This window comes from Dendrobates tinctorius, unplaced genomic scaffold (genome assembly GCF_039654945.1).
Source record: "Dendrobates tinctorius isolate UK_male_01 unplaced genomic scaffold, ASM3965494v1 ptg000107l, whole genome shotgun sequence".
In the NCBI taxonomy this organism is placed as follows: domain Eukaryota; kingdom Metazoa; phylum Chordata; class Amphibia; order Anura; family Dendrobatidae; genus Dendrobates; species Dendrobates tinctorius.
Genome location: NW_027361775.1, coordinates 9,281,996 through 9,309,289, shown reverse-complemented (window position 1 = coordinate 9,309,289; position 27,294 = coordinate 9,281,996).

Genomic DNA, 27,294 nt, shown 5'->3' with positions numbered 1-27,294 from the left:
GATAAAGGAAAGGGAACCAAACACTAGGGAAGGGGGGTAGAGACAGACAGATCTAACGTCACCCTTTGTGCCCTATCATCCCTACATAGGTTCTGTACCTATTGCCAAGCAAGATACCTAATCCCTGCCTGACCCTGGCAATAAGCCCTGCATAGGCGAAGACAGGATGAGCTCTCGTCAATCCCCATTTCCGCTAAAAACAGGTGGGATACACAAACAAGGGGAATGCTTAGCTTGAGTAGTGTCAGAGAGAAACACAGACATCTTCCAGCAGCAACAAGAAAGAAGATAGCCGACTGCTATGGCTCCAAGCCTCAACAGGGAAATGGAAATAGAAATATCAACCGCAACTTCCAGCAGCAGGCTGGGAGTTATATACATCCCAGTTCGTGTGTCAACTAGAGTCAGGGGAGGTTACCACTGGGTCCCAAGGTCAGAAGGACTAGGAAGGAGTCTGCAAAGCCTACCGCTGAGACCTTCTGCAGCTAGAAGCAGTGCGACTGTCTGCAGCCTCTGACACACCCGTGACACCATCTTAAAGTTATAAGTGAACATCATGATTCAGTCTTGGATGGACACTCTGGTAGAAAAGTCACCACAGATCTCCTAACCCAGCATTTTTGGTGGTCTGTGGTGCATCAGGATATTCGAGAGTATGTAGCTGCCTTTAGTTTGTGTGAACGTTTTAAGACCCCTCATACTTATCCGTCTAGGTCTCCCCAACAATTGGCAATTTCCCGTAGACCTTAAACTCATTTATCAGTAGATTTAATTACTAATTTACCAGTATATGCAGGCAATACAGTTATTTTGGTGGTAGTGGACAGGTTCAGCAAGATGTCTCATTTCATTGCTCTAGCTGACTTACCCAACAGCAAGACCTTGGCGCAAATTTTCATCAAAGAATTTGTGAGATTACATGGGATTCCTACTGATATTATTTCTGATCAGGGGTGCAATTAATTTCCAAATTTTTGACAGCGTTTTGGTTGGGGATCCATCTGTCCTTTTCCTCAGCCTTTCATACACAGTCTAATGAGCAAACTGAACGCGCTAACCAGAATCTTGAGACTTATCTTAGGTGCTTGTGTCTGAGAATCAGGAGGATTGGGTTACCTACTTACCTCTAGCTAAATTTGCAGTGAATAACAGTTGTCATGAGACTACTGGAAAGCCCCAGTTCTTTGGGACCTATGGTTTCATCCTCAGTTCTGCTCTTTTAATAGAGATCATTCCTCAGGAATACCTAAAGAGGAACAGTTTTCATCTATTTTGTCTGAGTGGCAAAGGGTTCTTAATAATTTGAAGAAGATGGGGTCCAAATATAAGAGTGTAACTGATTGGAGACATTTGTTTTTTCCGGACCTATGATTTGGTGTTGTTATCCTCGAGGAACATTAAGTTAAAGGTTTCTTCTTGGAATCCTGTAGTATTCTGCCTTGCTTTGTCACTTATCTTTAGGTTTCCTGATGTGTTTCACTGGTCTTTGCTTAGAAAATATGTTGTGTCCTCTGAACCATCACCACTACCTCCATCTCCGGTCATTGTTTATGGGAATTTGGAGCTTCAGATAAGATCGGGATTCTCGCTTGATAAACTCAGCCCAGAAGTCCTTTTTAGAAGGCGGGTACTGTCAGGGGTTTACCGTGACAGAGAGGGGCCAGAAGACCACAGCATCTGATTTCCTTGTACTCCTGCACTGATTAGAACGTCTCCTTCATATTAAATGGTGTAAGTTTCTTTTACCACTGCAGGGGTTAAATTATTCAGCTTATTTAGAGTCTTTGAAGCCTCCCTGCATGGATGATCTCACATGTGCAATATTGGCTCTGTTATATACACTCTGGGTTGCCAGTGTTAAAGGGAAGGTGCCATCCAAAAAAATTTTTTCCAGCAATTGAAAAAATGTAAAGAATTAATGTTTACATTTTCTTAAAAAAATATTATCATTTGTTTTTAATTTTGCAAAATATGAAAAATAATTTTAAAAAGTTTGGCATTTCCACTTGTTAACACTAGGGGGAGCAGCTACTGAAATCTGGCACAAAACCTATGACATCTAGGAACACAGTGATCAGCCATTTTGATGGGGCCTGCAAAGTTACTGACTGTCTTTGCATGTAAAGTCTGGATCAGAACAGGTCATCAATCAGCAGAAATGTTTCCTGGATTTCTGTGGAGCAGACAAGCAGACGGTCCATCCATGTGTATAAAACACAGCACTCTATGTACAATCCCTAGCACCGAACAGGGCGCCCCCCATAGACCAGCACACTGCTCTCCTGAAATACTCTGTGCTGCTGTCACTCTGCTCCTTCCACCATATATCAGGCCCCTGTCGCCTCGCTTTCACACATCGCCAGGACAGGATCTGAGGAGAGGAATGGGGTCTTCGGTCACTGAGGATGGCAGGCAGGAAGGATTCTGGGAGCAGGGTGACAGCAGCAGAGAGTATTTCAGGAGAGCAGTGTGCTGGTCTATGGGGGTCACAGAGGGAGATATATGGGGGAGGAGCAGGGTGACAGCAGCACAGAATATTTCAGGAAACATTTCTGCTGATTGATGGCCTGTTTTGATCCAGACTTTGCATGCAAAGACCCCATTCCCCACCTCAGATCCTGTCCTGGCGATGTGTGAAAGCGAGGCGACAGGCGCAGTCCGGGGTGATGCTGGGAAGCAGGCTGGGGGAATTGTAGCCATTCAGTAACGATAAAAATGAGACTCCTCTCTTCAGCTGCCTCACCAGCCCTCCTTTGACTTCACCTATTACCCCTGACCCGTGTGCAGGTGCTCAGCCAGAACCACCCTAGAATGCTTTTAGCAGATAATACTGCCATAGTGTTCTCACATAATATCGCCATATACTTCACACATAATACCGCCATATACTTCACACATAATGCCGCCATATAGTTCATACCACCATGTAGATCACGCATAAAACCAGCAGGGTGACAGCAGCACAGAGTATTTCAGGAGAGCAGTATCACACGGGATAGGATTAGATACACGGCTCAGCAGTCAGCATCACACAGGATAGGATTAGATACACGGCTCAGCAGGCAGCATCACACAGGATAGGATTAGATACACGGCTCAGCAGTCAGCATCACACAGGATAGGATTAGATACACGGCTCAGCAGGCAGCATCACACAGGAGAGGATTAGATACACGGCTCAGCAGGCAGTATCACACAAGACAGTATTACAGATATGCCCACTCTGGTGAAACTTCCAGACCCCCCCAATTATACACTAGACTATGGGCTGTATATGTCACTGTCCTCAGACAGCCATAAAAGCTGTCATAAAAAGGAAGGTGTCAGATTACCGGAGATCACTGGGGCTGTGAGTCAGGAGGCGGAGACAGAGCAGGAGGCCAGTGGAGCTGGAGCAGGAAGCACAGTGCAGAACGTGGAGCTCAGCAGATAGCACTGGGCTACAGTAAAATGGCGCCCAGCCACACCTACAGCAGTGAATGGTGCAGCCCACAGGGGTGTGCCCAGTTCACTGCTAATGAGGCTGCAATGTGGGGCTGGGAACCGACCGCAGTCTCCTATGTCCAGGGACGGCCATATTTGCAGACTGTATGAGTCCTCCACAGATCTGCAAATCAAGATGGCAGCGCCCAGTGGCTACATTAAAACATTATTACAAACCTTAAATCCTGGTTAGTACATTTGCTGAAACAACATGTTTTGTTACTTACTCTTTTTTTGCAAATTCTATAAAATTGCGGCACCTTCCCTTTAAGTCTTGTAAATTACCCCGAGATGTGAGACCTGCTTCAGAAAGAACAGACTGTGCACGTTTTTGGAGTTCTCAACCTGTTGCTGTTCGCCTGTCTATGCTGCAGCGACACTTCTGCCTTCCCGCTCACCATCTAATATGCAAGATACCCACAAGATCGAACTGCACCTTGCATTTGCTGGGGAGACTGTGCGAGCAGCAGCAGGCAATAGTGGAGTTTCAACTACAGCACGCATGGGTGAGTCGCTCTGTGGAAAAACACCACTTCACAACCAACAAGTGGACCTCCATGTGGGACGTGTGTGCTGTGTTGTGCTGCTTCAAGTACTCCATGAACATGATCAGTGATGACTCCATCATCAGCTTTACTCTCCCCCCTTTATGCCTCCTTCAGGTGATGATGGATGAGGTGCTAGCCCAGTAGGAAAAACAGGGACCATTCACACAATTGTGGGTACCTGTACCAGGTGCACAACTCTGCAGCCAGGGGACAGTCTTGGAATATGAGGATGAGGAGGAACCATGTTAACAGCAGGCTGGCACTCTTAGCAGCTCACAGGCATCACTGGAGCATGGTTGTGGGGATACAGAGGACATAGATAATACACCTCCCACCAAGGGCAATGTGCAATCCTTACTTCCGTCACTGGAGCATGAGCGGAAAATGCAGGAATACACGTGCATGCTGGTAGACGTGCTACTGACAGCACTCCCACCTAACAGTGGGAGATGAGAGAAACCATAAGGTATAGGAGGAAGTCACCAATGCAGATGGGGCATCGGAACCAACTTGGGAGGGAGGGTTAGCCTGGCTGAAATGTGGAAAACCTTCCTCAGCATGCCACAACATCCAGCACCACAATCTGATATGTTCCTATTAACATGGGCATACAGATTATAGAATGCTGAAAAAAGTCCTACCTGTATGTCTCATATCAGATGCCTTGTTGCTGAGAAATCATCTTTTAAAACTTTATATAAGTGACCCTTTCCAGGCTGTGGGCTGGATGGTGCCTGGAAGATAACTTTTCCAATAGAGATTATTTTACATGAAGCGAGAGTTACTAGTGAGACAAAATTTTTGTTCTTGCAAACACATTTTTTGCTTCTTTCAGCTCTGCTGTATTGCAACAATGTTGCAACCCTGTCTGCCTATGAGATGGAAACTGAAGCTGAGGGGAACCTGCAGATGTCAGGTATAATCACACACAGCTCTGCAGTGAGAGCAAGAGAGCAGAGAGTGGACAGAACACTGGCAACTGCCCCTTAAAGTAAATTAATTTCTTGAGGCAGAGTTATCTTCCAGCCAACATCCGGCCCATAGCATGGAATAGGTAATTTATATAAAGTGATAAAAGATGATTTCTCCACAACAAGGCACCTTATATAAGACACACAGGGAGGACTTTTTTCAGCATTCTATCGCTTGTATGCCCATATTAATAGTTTAGATAGGTCAAATGTGGTGACAAATTCCGTTTAAAAGAATTGTTGCTGTGCTGAGATAATCTTATAAATGTGCTTCTGCTGTACTGTGTAATGGATGTGTCTGCACGGAACATGGTCTGATCATACCACAGCTCCAGGGCAATGGAGGAAGCCAAAAAGTATAGATACCTTACAGCATGATATCGCAAATAATTATTTCTTTGAGGTGAAACATTTTTTAGTAACAGGCAGGGAAATTGTTTATCTTACAAAAAGATTCAGCTGAGATCCCCTGCTGTAATGTCTGTACACTCCTTTGCTTCCTCCCCTGCCCAGGAGCTGTGGTATGACCAGACCACGTCCCTGCATGGTCAGGCACAGCCATTACACAGTACACAGCAGGGGCACAAATATAACATTATCTTAGCACTAGGACATTTTTTTTAAATGCATCGAATTGTGGAAATTATTATTATTCCAAGATCTATTGCTTAAAATAAACTTTAAAATTAAATGTGTTAGTGAGAAAACCCCTTTAAGTAATTTCCCTATCCACATTTATTTGCAGAGTATTTGTCCTGCTATTATTCCTTGTGTAGCCCTCTAACCCTTACTATAACTATTTTACAGCCATTTTACAGCACCAAAGTTTGGGTCACTATTGACTTCTATGGGGTTCAGGTTCAAGTTTGGGTAGAGTTCTGGTACCCGAACCAAACTTTGAACTGCAGTTTGGTGGAAAGCGAACATCCACGGGTCCTCTCATCCCTACTTTTATATCATAAAATACAGCTAAACTTACTTTTGCGGTGTTAAAGCCATACCTGAATGTATCTAGAAGCCTTGGATAATGCACCCCTTCAACAAAAGTGTCATGTTAACATCAAATACTAAGCCCTTTAACACTAATTACTGTGTGATAAATCCCCCTGAAAAAGCATGCCATTAGAGATATAAGACTGTGGATTAAAATTCAGACATTGATAATGAATACAACGGCAGCCATTATTATCCCCACAGTGGAAATGTAGAGAAAACAACATCAATTCCTCTTTTAGGCAAGAAGCCATTATAGCCTTTGTTTAACATGATCCATAAATCCATGCTTTTGTCCGCATTGAATAATGCAGTCTATATTAGGATTGTGTTATGTGCCATCTGTGATGCAGCAACATCATTAGGGTGAGGTAGGGTGCACATAATTGAAACAAGATGCTGAAAGTATTAATATTTGATGTCCTTTTGAAATCATGAACTGAAAGGTTAATGTGCCCTCAAAAATGCAGCTTGTTCAGGAGAAGGATTCATTAACAAGAGAGATTTGTTTACTTAGGTAGAACTTAAGATGGAAGCTCGCCCCATAATGGCTCCATATGTGGCACATTACGGGCAAGTTAGAATGATGCAGCCTTCACAATACATGAGAGGTTATTGCTAGCTATTACTAAATATTAAAGCTTAGAATATCTAGCAAATCATTAGGATGTTCAAAAAACTTGTCATTTCTTACAGTATGCGGTGTAATCACACAAAACTATTGTTTTTTTAAGAGGACATATCATTAACGACATCTTGCGGTGGATCAGAAAAACATCCACCTGCCCTGCATATGTTCAGACTTGGGCTTAAAAAGAATTAGGAGTCTGTCTGTTAAAGGGAACCCGTCGGGTCCCCCATGCCCTCCAACCCAGCAGCATTAACATATGTATTACTAAATTCGCTGCCTAACCATTCCTTTAGAATGTTAGTCACTTAAAGGGAATCTGTCACCTCATTTTTTGCATATAAGTCACCGCCATTAGGGGCTTATCTACAGCATTCTTTAATGCTGTAGATAAGCCCCCGATGTAACCTGAAAGATAAGAACAACAAGTTAGATTGGACTCACCCGGGGGGTGGTCCGGTCCGGTCCGATGTGTGTCGCGGGTCTGGCGCCACCCATCTTCATGCAATGACGTCCTCTTCCTTGCTTCTGCCGCAGCTCCTGTGCAGGTGTACTGATTTGTCCTGTTGAGGGCAGAATAAAGTACTGCAGTACTGCCTCTCTGACCTTTCCCGGCACCTGCACATTGCAGTACTTTGCTCTGCCCTCAACAGGGCAGAGAATTACACCTTCGAAGGAGCCGAGACAGAAGCAAGGAAGAGGACGTCATTGCATGAAGATGGGAGGTGCTGGACCCAGACCTGCGACACCCATCGGACTGCACCACTCCCGGGTGAGTATAATCTAACTTGTTTTTCTTATCTTTCTCGTTACATCGGGGGCTTATCTACAGCATTACAGAATGCTGTAGATAAGCCCCTGATGGCGGTGGCCGCAGCCTATATGTGAAAAATGAGGTGACAGATTCCCTTTAAATTTATGTTTCAAAACACGATTTAGAACCTTTGTTTTTCTTATTTAGAACCTTTGTTTTTTCTTATTTAGAACCTTTGTTTTTTCTTATGCTAATTAGTACGTTGACTAGCTGATGGGGCATTAGTTTCCCCAGACTAGTCGGTCCTCTTTGGATGTTATCACGCTCCTTTGGGCGTGGTAACATAATTTCAAAGAGCCGGTGTCATTGCCAGCTCCCTGTGAAACTAGTCCCTGCTCTATAATTGCTGTGATTGGTCAGTAAATCTGACCAACCACTCACAGCATGATCGTGCATGAGGTGCTGAGATATCAGCACTTTTCTGCAAGATTGGTGCTGGACCTCAGCACATCTGACAGCTGAGCTCCTGTGGTAACCACCCCACTCCTGACTGATTAAACCTCCAGATACCTCAATCGATAGCAATCGTGACATTTGAAAGGTTGTGATAAGGAGTTGGTTCTTTCTCTCACCCTCATCGGCATCCCTTATGGGGAGCAAATGGTTGTCATGGCACAACCTCCTGGTGTGTCAGGTACAATGGCCTGTAATACAGAGACATAGGCAGGATCTAACAGGCTATATTCCTGTGTAATCACACAGGTCTTATGCTTTGCACTGCTGGTGCACTGCAATGCATGAGATCAATGATCAAAATAATAAAAGTTAATGTCCCATAGAGAGACTAAGTAAAAAAGTAAAATAAAGTTAGAAAAGATGATTGAAATAATTCTTTAAAAAAACACAAAATAAAGAACAAAAAATATTACACATAAATACACATATTTATGAAAAACAAAAATGAATTAAAAAAAAAGTACCCATATTTGGTATCGCCGCATCCAGAATGATCTGTAAGGATGTGACAGAGACTGTCGAATACCTGCCCCTGAAGACAACAAATTGTGTAGTGTGAAATTTCACATGTGGTTTTATTGAATTTTTTTTGTGCAATATGAGGTGTAACTAATTTACAGTGTTATAATACTGATGCTGCTGTTTGGGTACTGCAAGGTAATGGTACACTCAGCTCAGGTTTAGGGAAAGCATATGACATAGGTTTGTGCTTAAGATTAGCTAGATAGTGACTTTAAATATAGGTTAGGATTTAGAGGCAGATAGGCAGTGGTGGGCCTATTAATATATAAGTTATAGGAATAGAGTAGGACAGTGTTCGCCAACTCCAGTCCTCAAGAGCCACCAATAGGTCGTTTTCAGAATTTCCCTTAACCCCTCTCTGCCATTAGATGAACTATTAGGTTCATGTGACCTGGGACTTAATTCCCATGGACGGAATAGTATGTCATTAGCGATTGGTCGCCCACACGGGGGGTGTGCGACCGATCGCGGCTGGGTGTCAGCTGATTCTCACAGCTGACACCCACCACTAAGTGCCAGGAGCAGTCACGGATCACTCCCGGCACTTTAACCCCAGGAACACTGCGATCAAATGATCGCAGCATTCTGGAGCCGGCACAGGGGCTGACAGCGCCCACTGCCTTTGGATGGGAGACCCCATGGCATGACACCGGGTCCCGATCGCTGCCATGGAAACCCAATGTTGTCATGATGACATCCAGGTCTCCAGAGCTGAGAGACTTCATGTGATGCCCAGGAAGTCTCTCAGGTCAGTGTAAATTACATGAAGCGCTGACAGCTTCTATAGAATACAGATCTGCATGCTATAAAAGCAATTATCCTGCACAAAATGAGTGTCCTGTAGTAGGACAAAGTGTAAAAGATAGAATTAAATAAAAAATAAATAATTGTAAAAACATTTTAAAAAATAATACAAAATAATAAAAAAATCAATATTTATCCCACCAATAAATAAATATTTAAATAAAAAATCTAAACAATAAAAGTACACATATTTAGTACCATAACGACCCGACCCATAAAATTGTCCCACTAGTTAACCCCTTTAGTGTGCGCCATAAAAAACCAAGAAAACAATGCTTTATCATCATACCGCCGAACAAAAAGTGGAATAACACGCAATCAAAAAGGCGGATATAGATAAAAGTGGTACCGCTGAAAACATCATCCTGTCCCACAAAAAACAAGCCCCCATACAGCGTCATCAGCAAAAAAATTAAAAAGTTAGAGCTCTCAGAATAAAGCGATGAAAAAATAATTATTTTTTATATAAAATAGTTTTAATTTTATAAAAGCGCCAAAACGTAAAAAAAAATATAAATAGGTATCTCTGTAATCATACTGACCCAAAGAATAAAACTGCTTTATCAATTTTACCACACGCGGAACGGTATAAACACCCCCCCACCAAAAGAAATTCATGAATTGCTGTTTTTTGTTCATTCTGCATGCCAAAAATCGGAATAAAAAGCGATCAAAAAATGTCAATGTGCCCGAAAATGGTACCAATAAAAACGTCAACTTGTTCCGCAAAAAACAAGACCTCACGTAACTCTGTGGGTCAAAATATGGAAAAATTATAGCTCTAAAAATGTGGTGATGCAAAAACTATTTTTGACAGCTGCCCAACATAAAAACCCACTATAAAAGCCTACTATAAATAGTAAATCAAACCCCCTTTATCATCTCCTTAGTTAGGGAAATCTAATAAAATAAAAAAATGTATTTATTTCCATTTTCCCGTTAGGGTTAGGGTTTGGATTAGGGTTAGGGTTGGGACTAGGGCTAGGGGTGTGTTGGGGTTAGGGTTGGGATTAGGGTTAGGGGTGTGTTGGGGTTAGGGTTGGAGTTAGAATTGGGGGGTTTCCACTGTTTAGGCACATCAGGGACTCTCCAAACCTGAAATGGCATCTGATCTCAATTCCAGCCAATTCTGCATTGAAAAAGTCAAACTTTCTTCTCCCCTTCCAAGCTCTGCCATGTGCCCAAACAGTGGTTTACCCCCACATATTAGCATACTCAGGACAAATTGCACAAGTTTTGGGGTCCAATTTCTCCTGTTACCCTTGGGAAAATAAAAAATTGGGGGCAAAAAGGATCATTTTTGTGAAAAAATATGATTTTTTTAATTTTTTCGGCTCTACATTATAAACTTCTGTGAAGCACTTGGGGGTTCGAGGTGCTCACCACACATCTAGATAAGTTTCTTAGGGGGTCTACTTTCCAAAATAGTGTCACTTGTGATGGTTTTCCACAGTTTAGGCACATCAGGGGCTCTCCAAACGCAACATGGCGTCTGATCTCAATTCTAGCCAATTTTGAATTGAAAAGTCAAACGGCGCTCCTTTCCTTCCAAGCTCTGCCATGCGCACAGTGGTTTACCTGCATATATGGGATATCAGCGTACTCAGAACAAATTGTAGAACAACTTTTGGGGTCCAATTTCTCCTGTTACCCTTGGTAAAATAAAACAAATTGGATCTGAAGTAATTTTTTTGTGAAAAAATTGAAATGTTCATTTTTTTTTTAAACATTCCAAAAATTACTGTGAAGCACCTGAAGGGTTAATAAACTTCTAGCATGTGGTTTTGAGCACCTTGAGGGGTGCAGTTTTTAGAACAGTGTCATTTTTGGGTATTTTCTATCATATAGACCCCTCAAAGTGACTTCAAATGTGATGTGGTCCCTAAAAAAAATGGTGTTGTAAAAATGAGAAATCGCTGGTCAGTTTTAAAAAAGAGAAATGACTTCCTGGTTTTGTTAGCTATAGTAAGTGTAAGATTCATGTCAAGATCAAGTTCAAGGTGCAATGGCCTGGCAGTACGTGGAATACCTATCGTTCTGGCAGCATGAGGTCGTACCAAATTCCTGTGGACCTTCCTGTAAGGTCTAGTGACTATGGTCTGAACTAGACACTTAGGAGTGTGCCATAATCCCTTCCATACAGAGGAAGCTGGATGGGTAACCATGTGAAGGAAACGTAACGGATCTCGGGAATGCTGTGGACCGGGTAGGAAATTCCTGGTGCTGACAGGAGGATCAAGCGTAGAGATAGTCCTAGCTGAATTTAAGAACAAGCTTGAAATGTATTGTGTTGATGGAACTAGAACTGGAGGGTGCTGTGCCTGACAATGAGTGTTCAGAGGCATAGCTAGGGGTTCAGTTCAGGATTGGCAAAACACATGAGGGGGCCCCTAACAAGGTAAGCTTGATTACAATTGTGGTCATGCACCCTAATTGAAATTAAACTGAAAGCAAATCTCTATGCAAAGACCAACACTGATATCATCGCCATATGGTGATCATATAGTGGTAGATATCAGTGCTGCAGAACATATCAAAGATTACAGTACATTATAGATAGTTACTTACAGCTGACCTTCTTTCTGATGGAGTCGTTCACTTTTCCCATCTTTTCCATCTGCCCAAAACTGACATGACAATTTCTTCCAGTCACAACTCATCTGCAGAGATTACAATAAAGACACATTTGACTAATCTCATTTTCAGCACCGTCCCCATATATTCCCAACCTGCACAATTACCTCATACTACTGATAACCCAATGCTGAGCCGCTGCTGCTGTATGTGTCCCTATAAGGCTGTGTGCACACGCTGCGGATTTTGCTGCGGTTCCGCAGCGGTTTTGGCCGCTGCGGACCCGCAGCAGTTTTTGCTGCGGTGTACAGTACCATGATTCCCTATGGGAATCAAAAACCGCAATGCAGACGGTGCGGAATTTTCTGTGCGGATTATCTGCGGTTTTCAATCCGCAGAAAGAATTGACATGTCAATTCTTTCTGCGGATTCTCCTGCGGTTTGCCATCTCCTCCATTGAGGAGATGAAAAACCGCAGGGCAAAACCGCAGAGCAATCCGCAGGTAAAACCGCAGGTATTTTGACCTGCGGTTTCACCTGCGGATTTTACAAAATCCGCGCGGATGAATCCGCACCTAATCCGCAGCGTGTGCACACAGCCTCACTGCCCCATTTGTGTGTCAAAAAACTGTGCTCCTTTTACTGCCCCACAAAGTAATCCCCATTACTGTGAACCTTACAAAGTAAATGCCTCCTTTGTGCCCCATAGATGGTAAAATTCACCCCTAAAAAAAAAATGAATGCCTGGTGCAAATGCCTTAGAAAATATTGTCTACATTTTACCCCTAAAAAGTAATAAGCCCCCCATGTGCACTTTTGATGGTCACAATACTGAGTGCCCCATAATAATTATATGTCTTAAGTGCCAACTTGAAGGGAACCTGTCACCCCCCAGGGTGTTTATAAGTTAAAGAGCCACCTTCAGCAGCACTAAGGCTGCATTCTGTGAAGGTGGCTCTTCTGTTTCTGACCCTAGTAACACTGAAATATCGACTTTTATAAATAGGTCCTCATACCTGTAATGTGTCCCATAGGTATGGTGTGTCCCTCTGTATCAGCCGCCTACCATCCGTCCATCATGCCCCTTGTCCTTTGTCTGGGCGCCGCCCACCATCTGTCAATCATGCCCTTGTGTGCCGCCTCCTCCTGTTTTGTATTCCGGCGCCTGCGCTGTGACAAGAGTTCTCGGGCATGTGCAGTGCGTGCTTGCCGAGAACCGACATCAGACTATTGCCAATGAAAACCCGAAAGTCATTATCTCAGTAAATTAAAATACTTTATAACACCAGCTTGAAAAATTATTTTAAAATCCAAAATATTGGCCTACTGAAATGTATGTTCAGTAAATGCACTTAATACTTGGTCAGGGCTCCTTTTGCATCAATTACGTGGCATGGAGGCAATCATCCTGTGGCACTGCTGAGGTGTTATGGAAGCCCAGTTTCCTTTGATAGCAGCTTTCAGCACCTGATGGTCCCACAGCAACTCTATACACAGTATGATGTCCTCATTGCTCCCTCAAAACACAGTATAATGACCCCCACAATAGTTATCAAACTGCATAGAATGGCCCCCGTGTTTCTGTTTGTGTTCACTCTCACACCTATAGTCTACAACTTCCCACTAACCCCCTTAATTCCTACACCTAGTAATGAGCTGGTCATCTCTCCTTCCATCCTCCCCATCCAACTCACCTCCTCCTCAGAATTGTCTCCAAACACAGACAGCCACCACCTCATGCCCTCTCCTGCTCCAAACTACTGACACTTTCTGTTCTCGTCCTCACTGCCGGCGATATGCCTCCAAATCCTGGTCCTCCTCACCACATCCCCACAGTCATTTCTACCTACCATCCACGATCTATCACAAATTTATGCAACCTTTCTAACCTTATACACATTTACCCAGCCCTCACTTCTTCTGTCCCTCAAACAGGAGCTCTATGGAACACTCGCTCTGTCTGCAACAAACTTTCATACATCTATGGTCTTTACAATACAAACTTTCATTTCACGGCATCACGAAAACCTGGCTCACCCCCTCCGACACAGCCTCTCTAGCTGTACATTCTTATGGTGGATTTCATCTTTCTCACATCCCCCTTCCCAGCAGCAAGCATGATGGAGGAATTGGTTTTCTCCTGTCAGCTGCTGCTTCACCCAAATTCCACTGCTCCCCTCAGTTACTCTCCCTTCTTTTTAGGTGCACTCTGTGCACATCTACTCCCCCTCCAATCTCAAACTAGCTGTCATTTACCTCCACCCATTTACCTCCACCTTCTTCAACCACTTCACCACCTGGCTACTTTTTCCTTTCTGCTAACATCCCCACCATTATCATGGGTGACTTCAACATCTCCATTGACACTTCCCTCTCAGCTGTCTCTAAGCTTATATATCTCACTGTGACGACTCCTGGAGTGGACCCTCCGGGTCGTGGTACCAACCCTCCCAGGTTGAGCTGACCTAGTGAGGACCACCCCCTATACAGGGAGTGTCAGGGGCAAGCCCAAGGGGGTAAGGTACCACGACTGCTGGCACCAGGTGGCCGGCTCACAGGAGACACGAGTGAGTGTGTCTGCTGGAATGTGTAAAGCGTGGACACAGGGGCACGCAGGGTACAGGATGGTACAAGATGAGTACACGGGAGTGCGCTAGATACACGATAGTGCAAGGCGGATAAATGAGGGCATGTATGGCATACACAGACTAGCACGCCCGGGAGTGAGCAAAGCAGGGAGCGTGCAAAGAAGCATGCCTGAGTACAGAGTTATGTGAAAAAAAAGGATAAATGAACTCATGGAGATCAACATCCAACACTGCGGAGACACCATCACATGTTTCTCAACACAGTGATTCTAGAGCAATGCCCCCATCCCTTATGGGAAATATGTAAAAATATACACAAGCCGCAGAGACACCATCACATGTTTCTCAACCCAAGCAATAACTAGCCAGGTCTTTCCCCGGGAAGGAACAACCTGTTTCCTATCTACAGTAACCTCTCTAACTCACCTCTCCCTCTTTCTGACTACAACCTATTTACACTTTCTTATCTCTCTTTTCTAGGTGCTTAATCCCCACTCGATAAGCCTGCACATCCTCACAGAAATATCAAATACCTTGATCTACACTCACTCTCTGAATCCCTTCTCCCTCTTGCAGACATAAGTTCCTTACACAGTGCAGCTGTTGCTGTCGCTTTATATAACACCACAACAGCTGCAGCTGTCAAAACGGTTGCTGCCCTCACACATACCAAAGCTCGTATAATCAACAGTCAACCCTTCAACACCAGCTTTACTAAAGAACTGTGGCGGGGCTTCCAGGGTTGCTGAGCGAAAGTGGAAAAGATCCCACTCCATCAATCACTTCATCATACTCAGCCAGTCCCTCATTACTTTAAAGTCCACACTCACTGCAGCCAAACAAACCTACTTCTCATCTCTCAAATCCTCCCTGTCTCATAACCCAAAGCAGCTATTCAACACCTTCAATGCTCTCCTCCATTCCCCAGCACTTCTTCCCACTCCGCTCAACTCATCTGAAGACTTTGCCTCATTCTTCAAGCAGAAGGTTGTTAACATCAGACAAAGCTTTGGTCTACAGTCCTCACAGCCCCTCCTCATAACTCTTCAGCTCTCCTCCAAATCCAGCTTCTCCACCATTACGGAAAATCACCTTTCGTCTCTACTCTCCAGATCACATATCACCACTTGTGCACTTGACCCAATCCTGTCAACCTCATCCCAAACCTCAGCACAGTTTTCATCCCAACCCTAACCCATCTCTTCAACCTTTCACTATCAACTGGAGTATTACCATCATGCTTCGAACATGCCTCAATCACCCATCCTCACAAAGGCCTCCCTTGACACATCCTCTCTGTCCCCATATCACTTCTCCCCTATGCCTCAAATCAATTGGAACAACACTTCCATTTTAAACTGTCCTCCAACCTCTCCTCCCTTTCCCTCTATGACCGCTTACAATCTGGCTTCCAACAGCATCATTCCAATTAAACTGCTGTGACTAAAGTCACCAATGACCTACTAACTGCCAAATCCAAGTGACACTACGCTGTCCTAATCCTCCTGGACTTGTCCTCTGCCTTGGACACAGTGGACCATTCCATCTTACTACAGATTCTCTCATCTCTTGGCATCACAGACCTGGCCCTATCTTGGATCTCTTCATATACTAGGGTATATGCAGAGGTTCAGTAATAGGCAGTGCTTTGGACGCAGCACATGTCCGCTGTATCCAAAGCGCTGCTGGCTTTTGAACACAGGTGATTCCGTATGTGCTTACTGACCTGTGCGGAATCACCGCGTCCCATACATTGTACGGGAAAAGATAAATAGATAAAAATAGGATAAATAGACATGCTACGGTCTGGAAAGACACGCCGCATGCAGGTAAGCCGCGGGAATCGTCGCACGCATAGAGGACATGGGATTTCTTGAAATCCCATCCACTATGCTTTAACATCTGGATGCTGTGGGTTGGACGCTGCACAAGTATGAGGAAAATAGGGGTGGAACCAGCTCGACACACCGGAAAAATTAAAAAAATCTTTATTGGAAATCCTTTAAAATTAAAAGTGATGAAAAAAATGGGCATCTCAGACAACAAAGCAATAAAGAAGGGTGGTGTGTATAACAAGAATCCGTCCATACACGTTCTGAGCTACATGGCCCTTGAACACTGGATACAGAGTGGTATACAAACTTGGATTTAAATATACTCCCACAAAATCAAGGAAAAACAAAAACACATGGCACATACTGTATATGAGACTGCACAGAGAAAAAAAAGAGATTTACATGAATGTGTATAAGGAATATATAATTAAAAACAGTAAGAAATAAAATTAGACATTACAAAACATCGCAGAACATTGATAAAGAAAGAAAAATTTTGAAAAATTATAAGAAGGGCAAATATGGCAATGCGAAGATAAAAAACCGACCCACCGTGCTCCTCCCGGACTGGAATAGCATCTCAGAAGTGAGCTGAATTTTTTCGTATTATTCATTGCAGCAGTGACGGCAGAGCTTCTAGTACGACTGAAGGAAAGTGTGGCGTCGGGGACATCGATGCAACAGAAATTATCGGGGTTAGCCATTTTCTTTTAATTAATGGGATGGGCGGATGTAACAAGATATTTTTCATTAAGCAAGCCATTAAAGGATGGAAAAGGTTTCAACCGAGCCAAGAATGCCGCCGCTCCATATCACTGAGATTATTGCATGATATTTCCATATCCCCATCAGTCTGCACATCGCAATACGAGGCGGTCCTCATATCTGCAGCCTTTGCACTCGCCTTTTTCGGAGCGTTGCGCATCAGTGATTTACTACCACGGTCAAAAAACGTGTCGGAAGGTGGCCTAATTAATGAGGACAATGCAAGAAAGCGGGCGGCACCGTGGAAGCGCTCGAGTAGCGTGAAACGGCGGTAGTCAGCCATTTGACACACTCTCCTTCACATCTCCGACGTGACATGTAATTCAGTGTCAATAAACATTCATCATTATCCCGCAGAGTGCGACCTTTTTCTCCTGGAAACTAATTAATGAGGACATAGTGATATGCAGCGATGTTATGCGCATTCGGGTTAGTAAATCCAAGTGCGATCCCACTGGTAGGGGCTCATGGGTTCTGGTTAACGCATCAAATGGCCCAGTTTGCCCGCTAAAGATCGTCGAAAGATACGCCGCAATAAAGCACCCAAGTAGATTTTTCCTCACTCATACAGACGGGTCCCCTCTGACAAAGTACCAATTCCACACAAGGAGGAAATTCAACGCCCGGATGGGAAAATTTTGAGAAGAAAAGGCGGGATCGTAGTTCGTCACCACCATCTGCAACGGGATAACACAAGACTATTAAGACCGAACGGAATTCACCTGACGGACATTGGCCTCGATATTTTTCTGACTGGTTTACAGGAGGGGGTTGAACAGGTCCTAATGCTGATGGGTGGGGGTCGGAGTCCTGTGTAAGTTATACACAGGATCCTCCGTGGCGGTAGAAGCAGAGGAGGGCAAAGGTTCAGAACCGCTCGTTGGGCCAACTTGCCTGTCGAATGCGGACAGGATTTTGGCGCGAGCCGCCCGTTACGAAGTGTAATTGCCTTTCTCTGATTATGTAGTTAATAAACTGTGACCGACCTGTTCAACCAACCTAGGATTGGCTGTGTTTCATTACGGGATTGGAGGGAGGGGGGAAGGCACTGGTTACGACACACAGGTCTCCACAGTCTGGCAGGCGCAGAACTGTATAAGGATTGCGCCTCTGACTGTGGAGCCCATCTAACAACAACAATACAATACTGCCAGTGCCCAGTCCCCCCCTCACACCAATCCCCTTGGTGATGCACTAATTGAGATGACTATGCCGGCCAATGGTTCTTAAAGGGGAAGGGTCCTACGGCCACACCTACAGGGGTTAAAGCCAGGTGTCCGTGCCATTAACTCCCTCTTTCCCTCCCGGCGGACACCTGGAAGCTATCGTGCTATTGTCCCACCCTCCCTCCCTTATAAGTGTTAATGGATGTGTATGGCCATACTAACTGGCGGTTAGATGTTAAATTTGTAGATTAAATAAAGATATGTGAATATATGACTCAACATTTTAGAGGAGGGCAAAGGTTCGTAACCACTTGTTGGGCCAACTTGCCTGTCGAATGTGGACAGGATCTCGGTGCGAGCCGCCCGTTACGAAGTGTAATTGCCTTTCTCTGATTATGTAGTTAATAAACTGTGACTGACCTGTTCAACCCACCTAGGATTGTCTGTGTTTCATTACGGGATTGGAGGGAGGGGGGAAGGCACTGGTTACGACACACAGGTCTCCACAGTCTCCCCAGTCCTGCAAGCTTGCTGCCTCGAGGTTACCTTTGACTCTGATCTCTCCTTCAAACCACATGTCCAAGCGCTTTCCACTTCCTGTCAACTCCAACTCAAAAATATTTCCTGGATCCGCACATTCCTTAATTAAGAATCTGTAAAAACACTAGTGCATGACTTTATCATCTCCAAGCCTCAAGTACTCCAACCTCCTGCTTTGTGGCCTCCTCTCTAACATTTTTGCATCCCTCCAATCTATTCTAAACTCTGCTGCCCAACTAATCCACTTTTCCTTGCTATTCCACAGCCTCTTCTCTCTGTCAATCACTTCTCTGGCTCTCCAGTACCCAGAGACTCTAATTCAAAACACTAACCATGTATTCAGGGGAATTTGTAATTATATTCCGCGCTGCCGCAAGAAAGTATTCCAGGAGATAGATGTCAAAGATTCACAGTGGTTTATTCTACGTGTTTCGGGGGTCTCATGCCCCCCTTCATCAGGAGATACCACATAGTATGTACAGGCATCACACGTATATATAGTTGAGACAGGACGCTGGGATTGAAAAAAACGAGCGCCAACAGATCAGATGACACAATGTCAAAGTTCATAGTCGCTACAGGGTTAACGGTTCACATGGATTGTACCACATAAAAATGTACAATAAAACGATTATTAACTGGTGACATTAATGGTGTCTTTCATTTATAGGAGACAAATTCAGTTTACAGCATTGAAAAAAGAAAAAGATAAAAAAAGAGACAGTGAAAAATGCGACTTTCACTGAGTTGGACAAGAACTCACACTAAAATGAACCGTCAAGCGAGGAAGCAGATGCCTTACACATGGACTAACCGATGGAACTGGAAAACTTCCTTATTTTTGGAAAGTCCAATGAAATCTTTACATTAGATGTGAAAAATAAATAAAATTGTATTTTATTAGTTTCTATTAAAATAAACTAAAAATAAAATCATGATAATATTATAAAACATTTCTCCAAGTGAGATATATGCCATAAGAATTGTCTGATAAGTATTATACGGAGACATGTAAAAAAATATCTCTATAAATCTACAGCCGACACACTGTGTTAACGCTATGTAGCAGAGTCAAGGACAATTAACCATTTCAATTGTCCTAAAAGTTAAAACAGGTCTGGTGGGTAGAAAAAAAAAACAAAAAACTTTTTTTGAAATCATTCTTTCCAGAGGAGCGGGAGTGAACTACCGGGCCGCGCTCACCATTGCAAAGGAAGGTGGGAGTGCATCACTGCACAACGGCGGACAATGAGCCGTCACCGCTTGACAGGTTTATTACACTCCAAGATCGCGCCACAACAAATTACATGCCTCAGAGATCAAGGATAAAAAGAGATAAAAAGGAAGGAAGGTAACCGCAGCAGGGGTTATAAACCGCAAAGAGTGTGATCACTCACCTACAAGGAGAATCTTTTTTTTAAAATACAAATATAATCATAAATGTAAAAATATAAATAAGGTGACAATGGAAAATGAGAGGCTTAATATCCACAAAAGACTCAATAAATATCTATAAATATATAAAGTCACAAAAGTGGTAGAGGCATAAAATTACTAAGGATAAAAAGGGTTATAATGAATTATCAAAAAATACTTTGACGGGGGGACTGCACTATTGGAATAAAAATCTGGCATTTTTCTTTATAAACACAAATTGATCATAATACAAACATATGAATATATACAGTATACAAAAATATAAAGGAATTATATCTATAAGTAAACATATTCTTATAAAAACATACAAAATGATAATATAAAAATATATTTATAGGAAATCCATACATTCCACATAAGAAGGCAGTAGAATTCAGATAAAAACCTCAGTGATTTCATTTAAACCTTGCGGCTTTAGGCTGCCTAATTTATAGATCCAGTATACTTCCTTTCTATTTAATTTCATGGATCTATTCGGAAGGTGCTTAGGTATATGGCCAATTGGGCTGATTTTCAAGGACCTAAACTCTTTATTATGTACCAGGGTGTAGTGTTTGGATAACCCATGAGTAAGCAAACCTATCTTGATATTGTGGTGATGAGAATTTAGCCTGAGATGTAGGGGCTGCGTGGTTCTCCCCACATACTGCTTACCACACGGACATTCAATGACATAAATTATAAAATCAGAATTACAGTTAAAAAAAAAAGGGAATCATAATTTTTTCTTTTGTGGAGTAAGAGATTATATCATCAGCTTTGTGATTTATATTAGAACAACATAGACAATTTCTATGGCCACATTAAAAAATCCCCTTAATGGAACTAATGGTATGACTAACACCCGAGCTCGTAAAGGATCTCAAACGGTTAGGGGTTATAAGATCTTTAGTGGTAGGGGCTCTCCGAAAGGTAATCCCTGGATTCCTGGGGAGAATTTTGCATAAAATAGGATCATTTAATAGAATATGCCAGTTCTTCTGAACAATTTTACGGATTTCCTTGTGCTCAACAGAAAATTGCGTGATAAAATTAAATGAATAATTAATATTAGACGTGGTTCTCTCTTTGGGTACCAATAATGTGCTCTGATTTTAATTTTAAAGAGTTCTTATAGGCATTATTGACCAAATGTGATGGATAATTTTGAGATGAAAATCTTTTCTTTAGTAAATTGGACTGTTCCTTAAAATCAACATCTAATGAACAATTTTTTCTAATACGTTGGAACTGATTACTAGGAATGTTGTTGAGCCATTTATTATAGTGACCACTACTATAATGGATGTATCCATTGGTATCCACTTTTTTAAAAAAAAGTTCTGCTACAAATCTTTTCATTATGAATAAAGAGATTGACATCTAAAAAATTAATCGAAAGATTATTAAGGGTAACTGTGAAGGATAAATCCCAGCTGTTGGAATTTATTTCATGAATGAAGGCTTCAGCATTATTGGTAGAATTATCCCAGATAAGGAATAAGTGATATATAAATCTTTTATATAAAATAATATGTTTATTCCAATTATCATTTAAGATAAAAATTTCCTCGAAAATCCCCATAAAAAGGTTAGCAAATGTAGGTGCTACCTTCAAACCCATAGCAGTCCCCTTTATCTGATGATAAAATGATTTGTCGAAAGTAAAAAAATTATTTTTTAATATAAAATTAATTCCTTTTATGATAAAATCTTTTTGTGTCACAGAGAGCCTACTATCAGATTTCAAAAAGTGATAAAAACAATTAATGCCCACATCATGCGGAATGTTAGAATAAAGTGCAGCAACATCCAATGTAATAAAAACATATTGCGGCTTCCAAGTGACTTCTTGCAGTAAATATAACAAGTGAGTTGAGTCCCTGAGATGACTTTTTAAATTAAAGACGTGCGGTAGCATGATCCTATCAATGTAATGAGCCAAGTTCGATGTCAGGGAATTAATACCCGCAATTATCGGTCTGCCCGGGGGGGTTGTAATTATTTTTATGCACTTTAGGTAAGTGGTAAAAAAAAGGAATATTAGGGTTCTTAATAGCTAAAAAGTTCTTTTCTTTATTATTAAAAATATTAAAGGAGAGACCCTCATTAATAAGTGCACTATAGGCTTGAATGGAATTAGAGTAATCATTGAATGAGCTTTTAACATAATAATTAGTGTCAGACAGAATTCTGAGGGTTTCATTGATGTAATCACACCGATTCTGAATCACGATCCCCCCACCTTTATCAGCCGGTCTGATTACAATATTATCATTTAGCGATATTGCTTTTAATGCTTGTTTCTCTTGTAAAGTAAGATTAAAATTCTTTTTTTTTATCAATAAATGGTCTATGTGTAATTTTTTCGAATTCTTTCTGAACAGTGTCACTGAAAGTATTAATTTGGTGACTCTTGTCCTCCACAGGATAAAAATTGGATTTAGAGGGAACCTCAAGATGAAAAGGTTCTAGATAATCATGAACATATTCTTCAGCATCTGGAACGTTATTTTCATGGATTTTTGAAAAATGTCTTTTTAGGGTAAGTTTCCTAATAAAAATCTGCAAATCCAAAAATAAATCAAAGTCCTTAGATCTGTTGTTGGGACAGAACGATAATCCCTTGGAAAGGAGGGTTTTCTCATCATTGGTCAGAACATATACAAACAGCTGTCTGTGGATGGATACCATGTTTTGGCATAGGTGGTTTCTTTCATTGGAGACTGCCCTTCCCATGGTTGTTCCTTCCCGGGGAAAGACCTGGCTAGTTATTGCTTGCGTTGAGAAACATGTGATGGTGTTTCCGCGGCTTGTGTTTTGCATGTTTTTGCATATTTCCCATAAGGGATGGGGGCATTGCTCTAGAATCACTGCGTTGAGAAACATGTGATGGTGTCTCCGCAGTGTTGGATGTTGATCTCCATGAGTTCATTCATCCTCATTTTTCACAGTCTTTTACTAGGCATTGCTCCTACTAGCCAGTTTCCTACTCCACACTGATAAGGGGCAATACCCCGAAACAGCTGTCTGTGGATGGATACCATGTTTTGGCATAGGTGGTTTCCTTCATTGGAGACTGCCCTTCCCGTGGTTGTTCCTTCCCGGGGAAAGACCTGGCTAGTCATTGCTTGCGTTGAGAAACGTGATGGTGTCTCTGCGGCTTGTGTTTTGCATGTTTTTGCATATTTCCCATAAGGGATGGGGGCATGTTATGAACGGGTAGCCGAGGAGGAAATAAAAAACAATACAAGCTAAGTCTCAGAAAGCCAAAGAGGTTGGTAACTATGCAGACTGCAGACCCCTGATCCTAACACGCAACTAGCAGCAGTCGTGGAGCGTTCCTACGGTGGACCTAGATGCCTCATCACAACCGGAGAACTAGATAAGCCTAAAGCAGGAAAAGAGGAAAACTAACTGCCCCAGAGCAGACCCCAAAGGAGAGACAGCCCCCACATGTATTGACGGTGAAAAAAGATGAAAACACAAACAAAGGCAGGAAAATAGGCTGAGCAAACGATGGGGCCCGACTAACTAGAAAGGACAGGAAAGGAAAGACACTGTCTGCAGTCTGCCAAAAAAACCCTACAAAATATCCAACACAACTGATAGCAAAATTAACCCTGAAGTCACTAGACTTCTCCCACTATATCAGCACTCTGAAATATTCTGGGACAGAGCAAAAAGAGGCCAATCTAATAAGGGACAAAAAAAAGGCAATTTGGCAAATAAGAGTGGAAATTCAGCACAGCCCAGTCGGGCTGGCTGACCACACAAAAAACTGAAAAGATCAACAAGAGCAAGTGTGAACATTAACAAAAAACAAACTTATCTTTGAGAAGACTGGAACAGAGCTGAGTCCTAGACCTGAGAAACAGACTGAATCACCAGCACCTGGACAGGGTGTCGGCTGTCTTATATCCAGTCTGATACTCCACAGATCCAATCATTATCTTCCTCACCAGGTGGCTGATCACTACCACTTAAACCAACCTCACTACCTCCTGTAACCACCAGAGGGAGGACGGAAGGGGAACTCTCAACTGGTGGAGCAGAAAATGAGCTCATAACAGGGGCATTGCTCTAGAATCACTGCGTTGAGAAACATGTGATGGTATCTCCGCAGTGTTGGATGTTGATCTCCATGAGTTCATTCATCCTCATTTTTCACAGTCTTTTACTAGGCATTGCTCCTACTAGCTAGTTTCCTACTCCACACTGATAAGCGGCAATACCTCGAAACAGCTGTCTGTGGATGGATACCATGTTTTGGCATAGGTGGTTTCCTTCATTGGAGACTGCCCTTCCCGTGGTTGTTCCTTCCCGGTGAAAGACCTGGCTAGTCATTGCTTGCGTTGAGAAACATGTGATGGTGTCTCTGCGGCTTGCGTTTTGCATGTTTTTTCATATTTCCCATAAGGGATGGGGGATTGCTCTAGAATCACTGCATTGAGAAACATGTGATGGTGTCTCTGCAGTGTTGGATGTTGTTCTCCATGAGTTCATTCATCCTCATTTTTCACAGTCTTTTACTAGGCATTGCTCCTACTAGCTAGTTTCCTACTCCACACTGATGAGGGGAAATACCCTGAAACAGCTGTCTGTGGATGGATACCATGTTTTGGCATAGGTGGTTTCCTTCATTGGAGACTGCCCTTCCTGTGGTTGTTTCTTCCCGGGGAAAGACCTGGCTAGTTATTGCTTGCGTTGAGAAACATGTGATGGTGTCTTCGCGGCTTGTGTTTTGCATGTTTTTGCATATTTCCCATAAGGGATGGGGGCATTGCTCTAGAATCACTGCGTTGAGAAACATGTGATGGTGTCTCCGCAGTGTTGGATGTTGATCTCCATGAGTTCATTCATCCTCATTTTTCACATTATGAGTTCATAGACACCAAGCATGTCTAGGGTCTTTTTAATCTAAGTGGTGAAAAAAATTCCAAACTTTATTAAAAAAAAAAAAATGCGCCAATTTCTGATACCCGTAGCATATCCATTTTTCGTGATCTCGGTTTGGGTGAGGGCTTATTTTTTGGGTGCTGAGCTGATGTTTTTAATGATACCATGTTGGTGCAGATATGATCTTTCGAACACCCATTATTGCATTTTAATGCAATATCGCGGCAAACAAAAATACGTAATTCTGGCGTTTTGACTTGTTTCTCGTGTTACCGTTTAGCAAACAGGTTAATCCTTTTTTTATTGTTAGATCAGGCGATTCTGAATGCGACGATACCAAATATGTGTATGTTTGATTTTTTAATTGTTTTATTTTGAGTGGGATGAAGGGGGGGAGATTTGAACTTTTATTTTATTTTTTTATATTTCGAAAACCTTTTTTTTTTTTACTTTTGGCATGCTTCAATAATCTATATGGGAGACTAGAAGCTGCCATAACTCGATTGGCTCTGCTACATACAGGCAATGATCAGTTCGCCTATATGTAGCTGAATTACTCACTTGCTATGAGCGCCGACCACTGGGCAATGCTCATAACAAGCCAGCAGCGACAACCATAGAGGTCTTCAGGAGACATCTCGTCATGCCAACGTGGCCGGGGTCACTGGTGGGCGGATTTCCGGCGCGATTGCCGCAAGCACTTGTTATATGCTGCTGTCAGCGTTTGACAGCAGTATTTAATGGGTTAATAGCTGCGGGTGGATCACGATTCCACTCATGGTGTTTCGGGCACAGGTCAGCTGTTTAAAACTGCTGGAACCCACATCAAAGGAAGGGAGTCCGACATTGGCATACTATTACGCCCGATGTCGGAAAGGGGTTAAGGAAGAGAAAACCTTTACCTCCCATTTAAAGTAAATGTAAACCATTTAACTTTTTCATGTTTTTCAATTCAAAAGGAAGCTATGATCAAAAAATGACCTAATGTTTCAGAGTAAGTTTTTGTGCTAAATTTATTTTTTTTAATTTTTGAGCAATCAGTGTTAAAAATAAAAAATGAAAATATTCTCCAGCGCCACATTTTGAAAGTATTGATTTTTTTTCTGTCTTCTTACTTTATCATCCAGGTTTCACATCCATATGTTACCATAGAAGAGACCAAACTATGTACAGGTGCTTCTCACAAAATTAGAATATCAGAAAATTAATTTCTTTCAGTTCTTCAATACAAAAAGTGAAACTGATTACAAACAGCGTGATCTATTTCAAGTGTTTATTTCTGTTAATGTTGATGATTATGGCTTACAGCCAATGAAAACCGAAGTGTCATTATCTCAGTAAATTAGAATACTTAATAACACCAGCTTGAAAAATGATTTTAAAATTCGAAATGTTGGTCTACTGAAATGTATATTCAGTAAATGCACTCAATACTTGGTCAGGGCTCCTTTTGCATCAAATACTGCATCAATGCAGCATGGCATAGAGGCGATCAGCCTGTGACACTGCTGGGGTGTTATGGAAGCCAGGTTGCATTGATAGCACCCTTCAGCTCATCTGCATTGTTGGGTCTGGTGTCTCTCATTTTCCTCTTGTCAATACCCCATAGATTTTCTATGGGGTTAAGATCAGGTGAGTTTGCTGGCTAATCATGCACAGTGATACTGTTGCTTTTAAACCAGGTATTGTTAGTTTTGGTAGTGTGGACAGGTGCCAAGTCCTGCTGGAGAATGAAATTTCCATCTCCAAAAAGCTTGTCAGCAGAGGGAAGCATGAAGTGCTCTAAAATTCTTTGGTAGATGACTGTGTTGACTTTGGTCTTGATAAAACACAGTGGACTTCACCAGCAGATGACGTGGCTCTCCAAACTATCAGTGACTGTGGACATGTCACATTAGACATCAAGCAGCTTGGATTCTGTGCCTCTCCACTCTTCCTGCAGACTCTGGGACCTTGATTTCCAAATGAAATGCAAAATTTACTTTAATCTGAAAAAAAACACCTGTGTACACTGAGCAGCAGTCAAGTTCTCTTTCTCCTTGGCCCAGGTAAGATGCTTCTGGCGTTGTCTATTGATCATGAGTGGCTTGACACTAGGAATGTGAAACATGTAGCCCATGTCCTGGATAGATCTGTGTGTGGTGGCTCTTGAGGCAATTACTCCAGCAGCAGTCCATTACTTGTGAATCTCACACAAATTTTTGAATGGCCTTTTCTTAAAAATCCTTTCAAGGTTGCGGTTATCCCTGTTGCTAATGCACCTTTTTCAACCACACTTTTTCCTTCCACTCA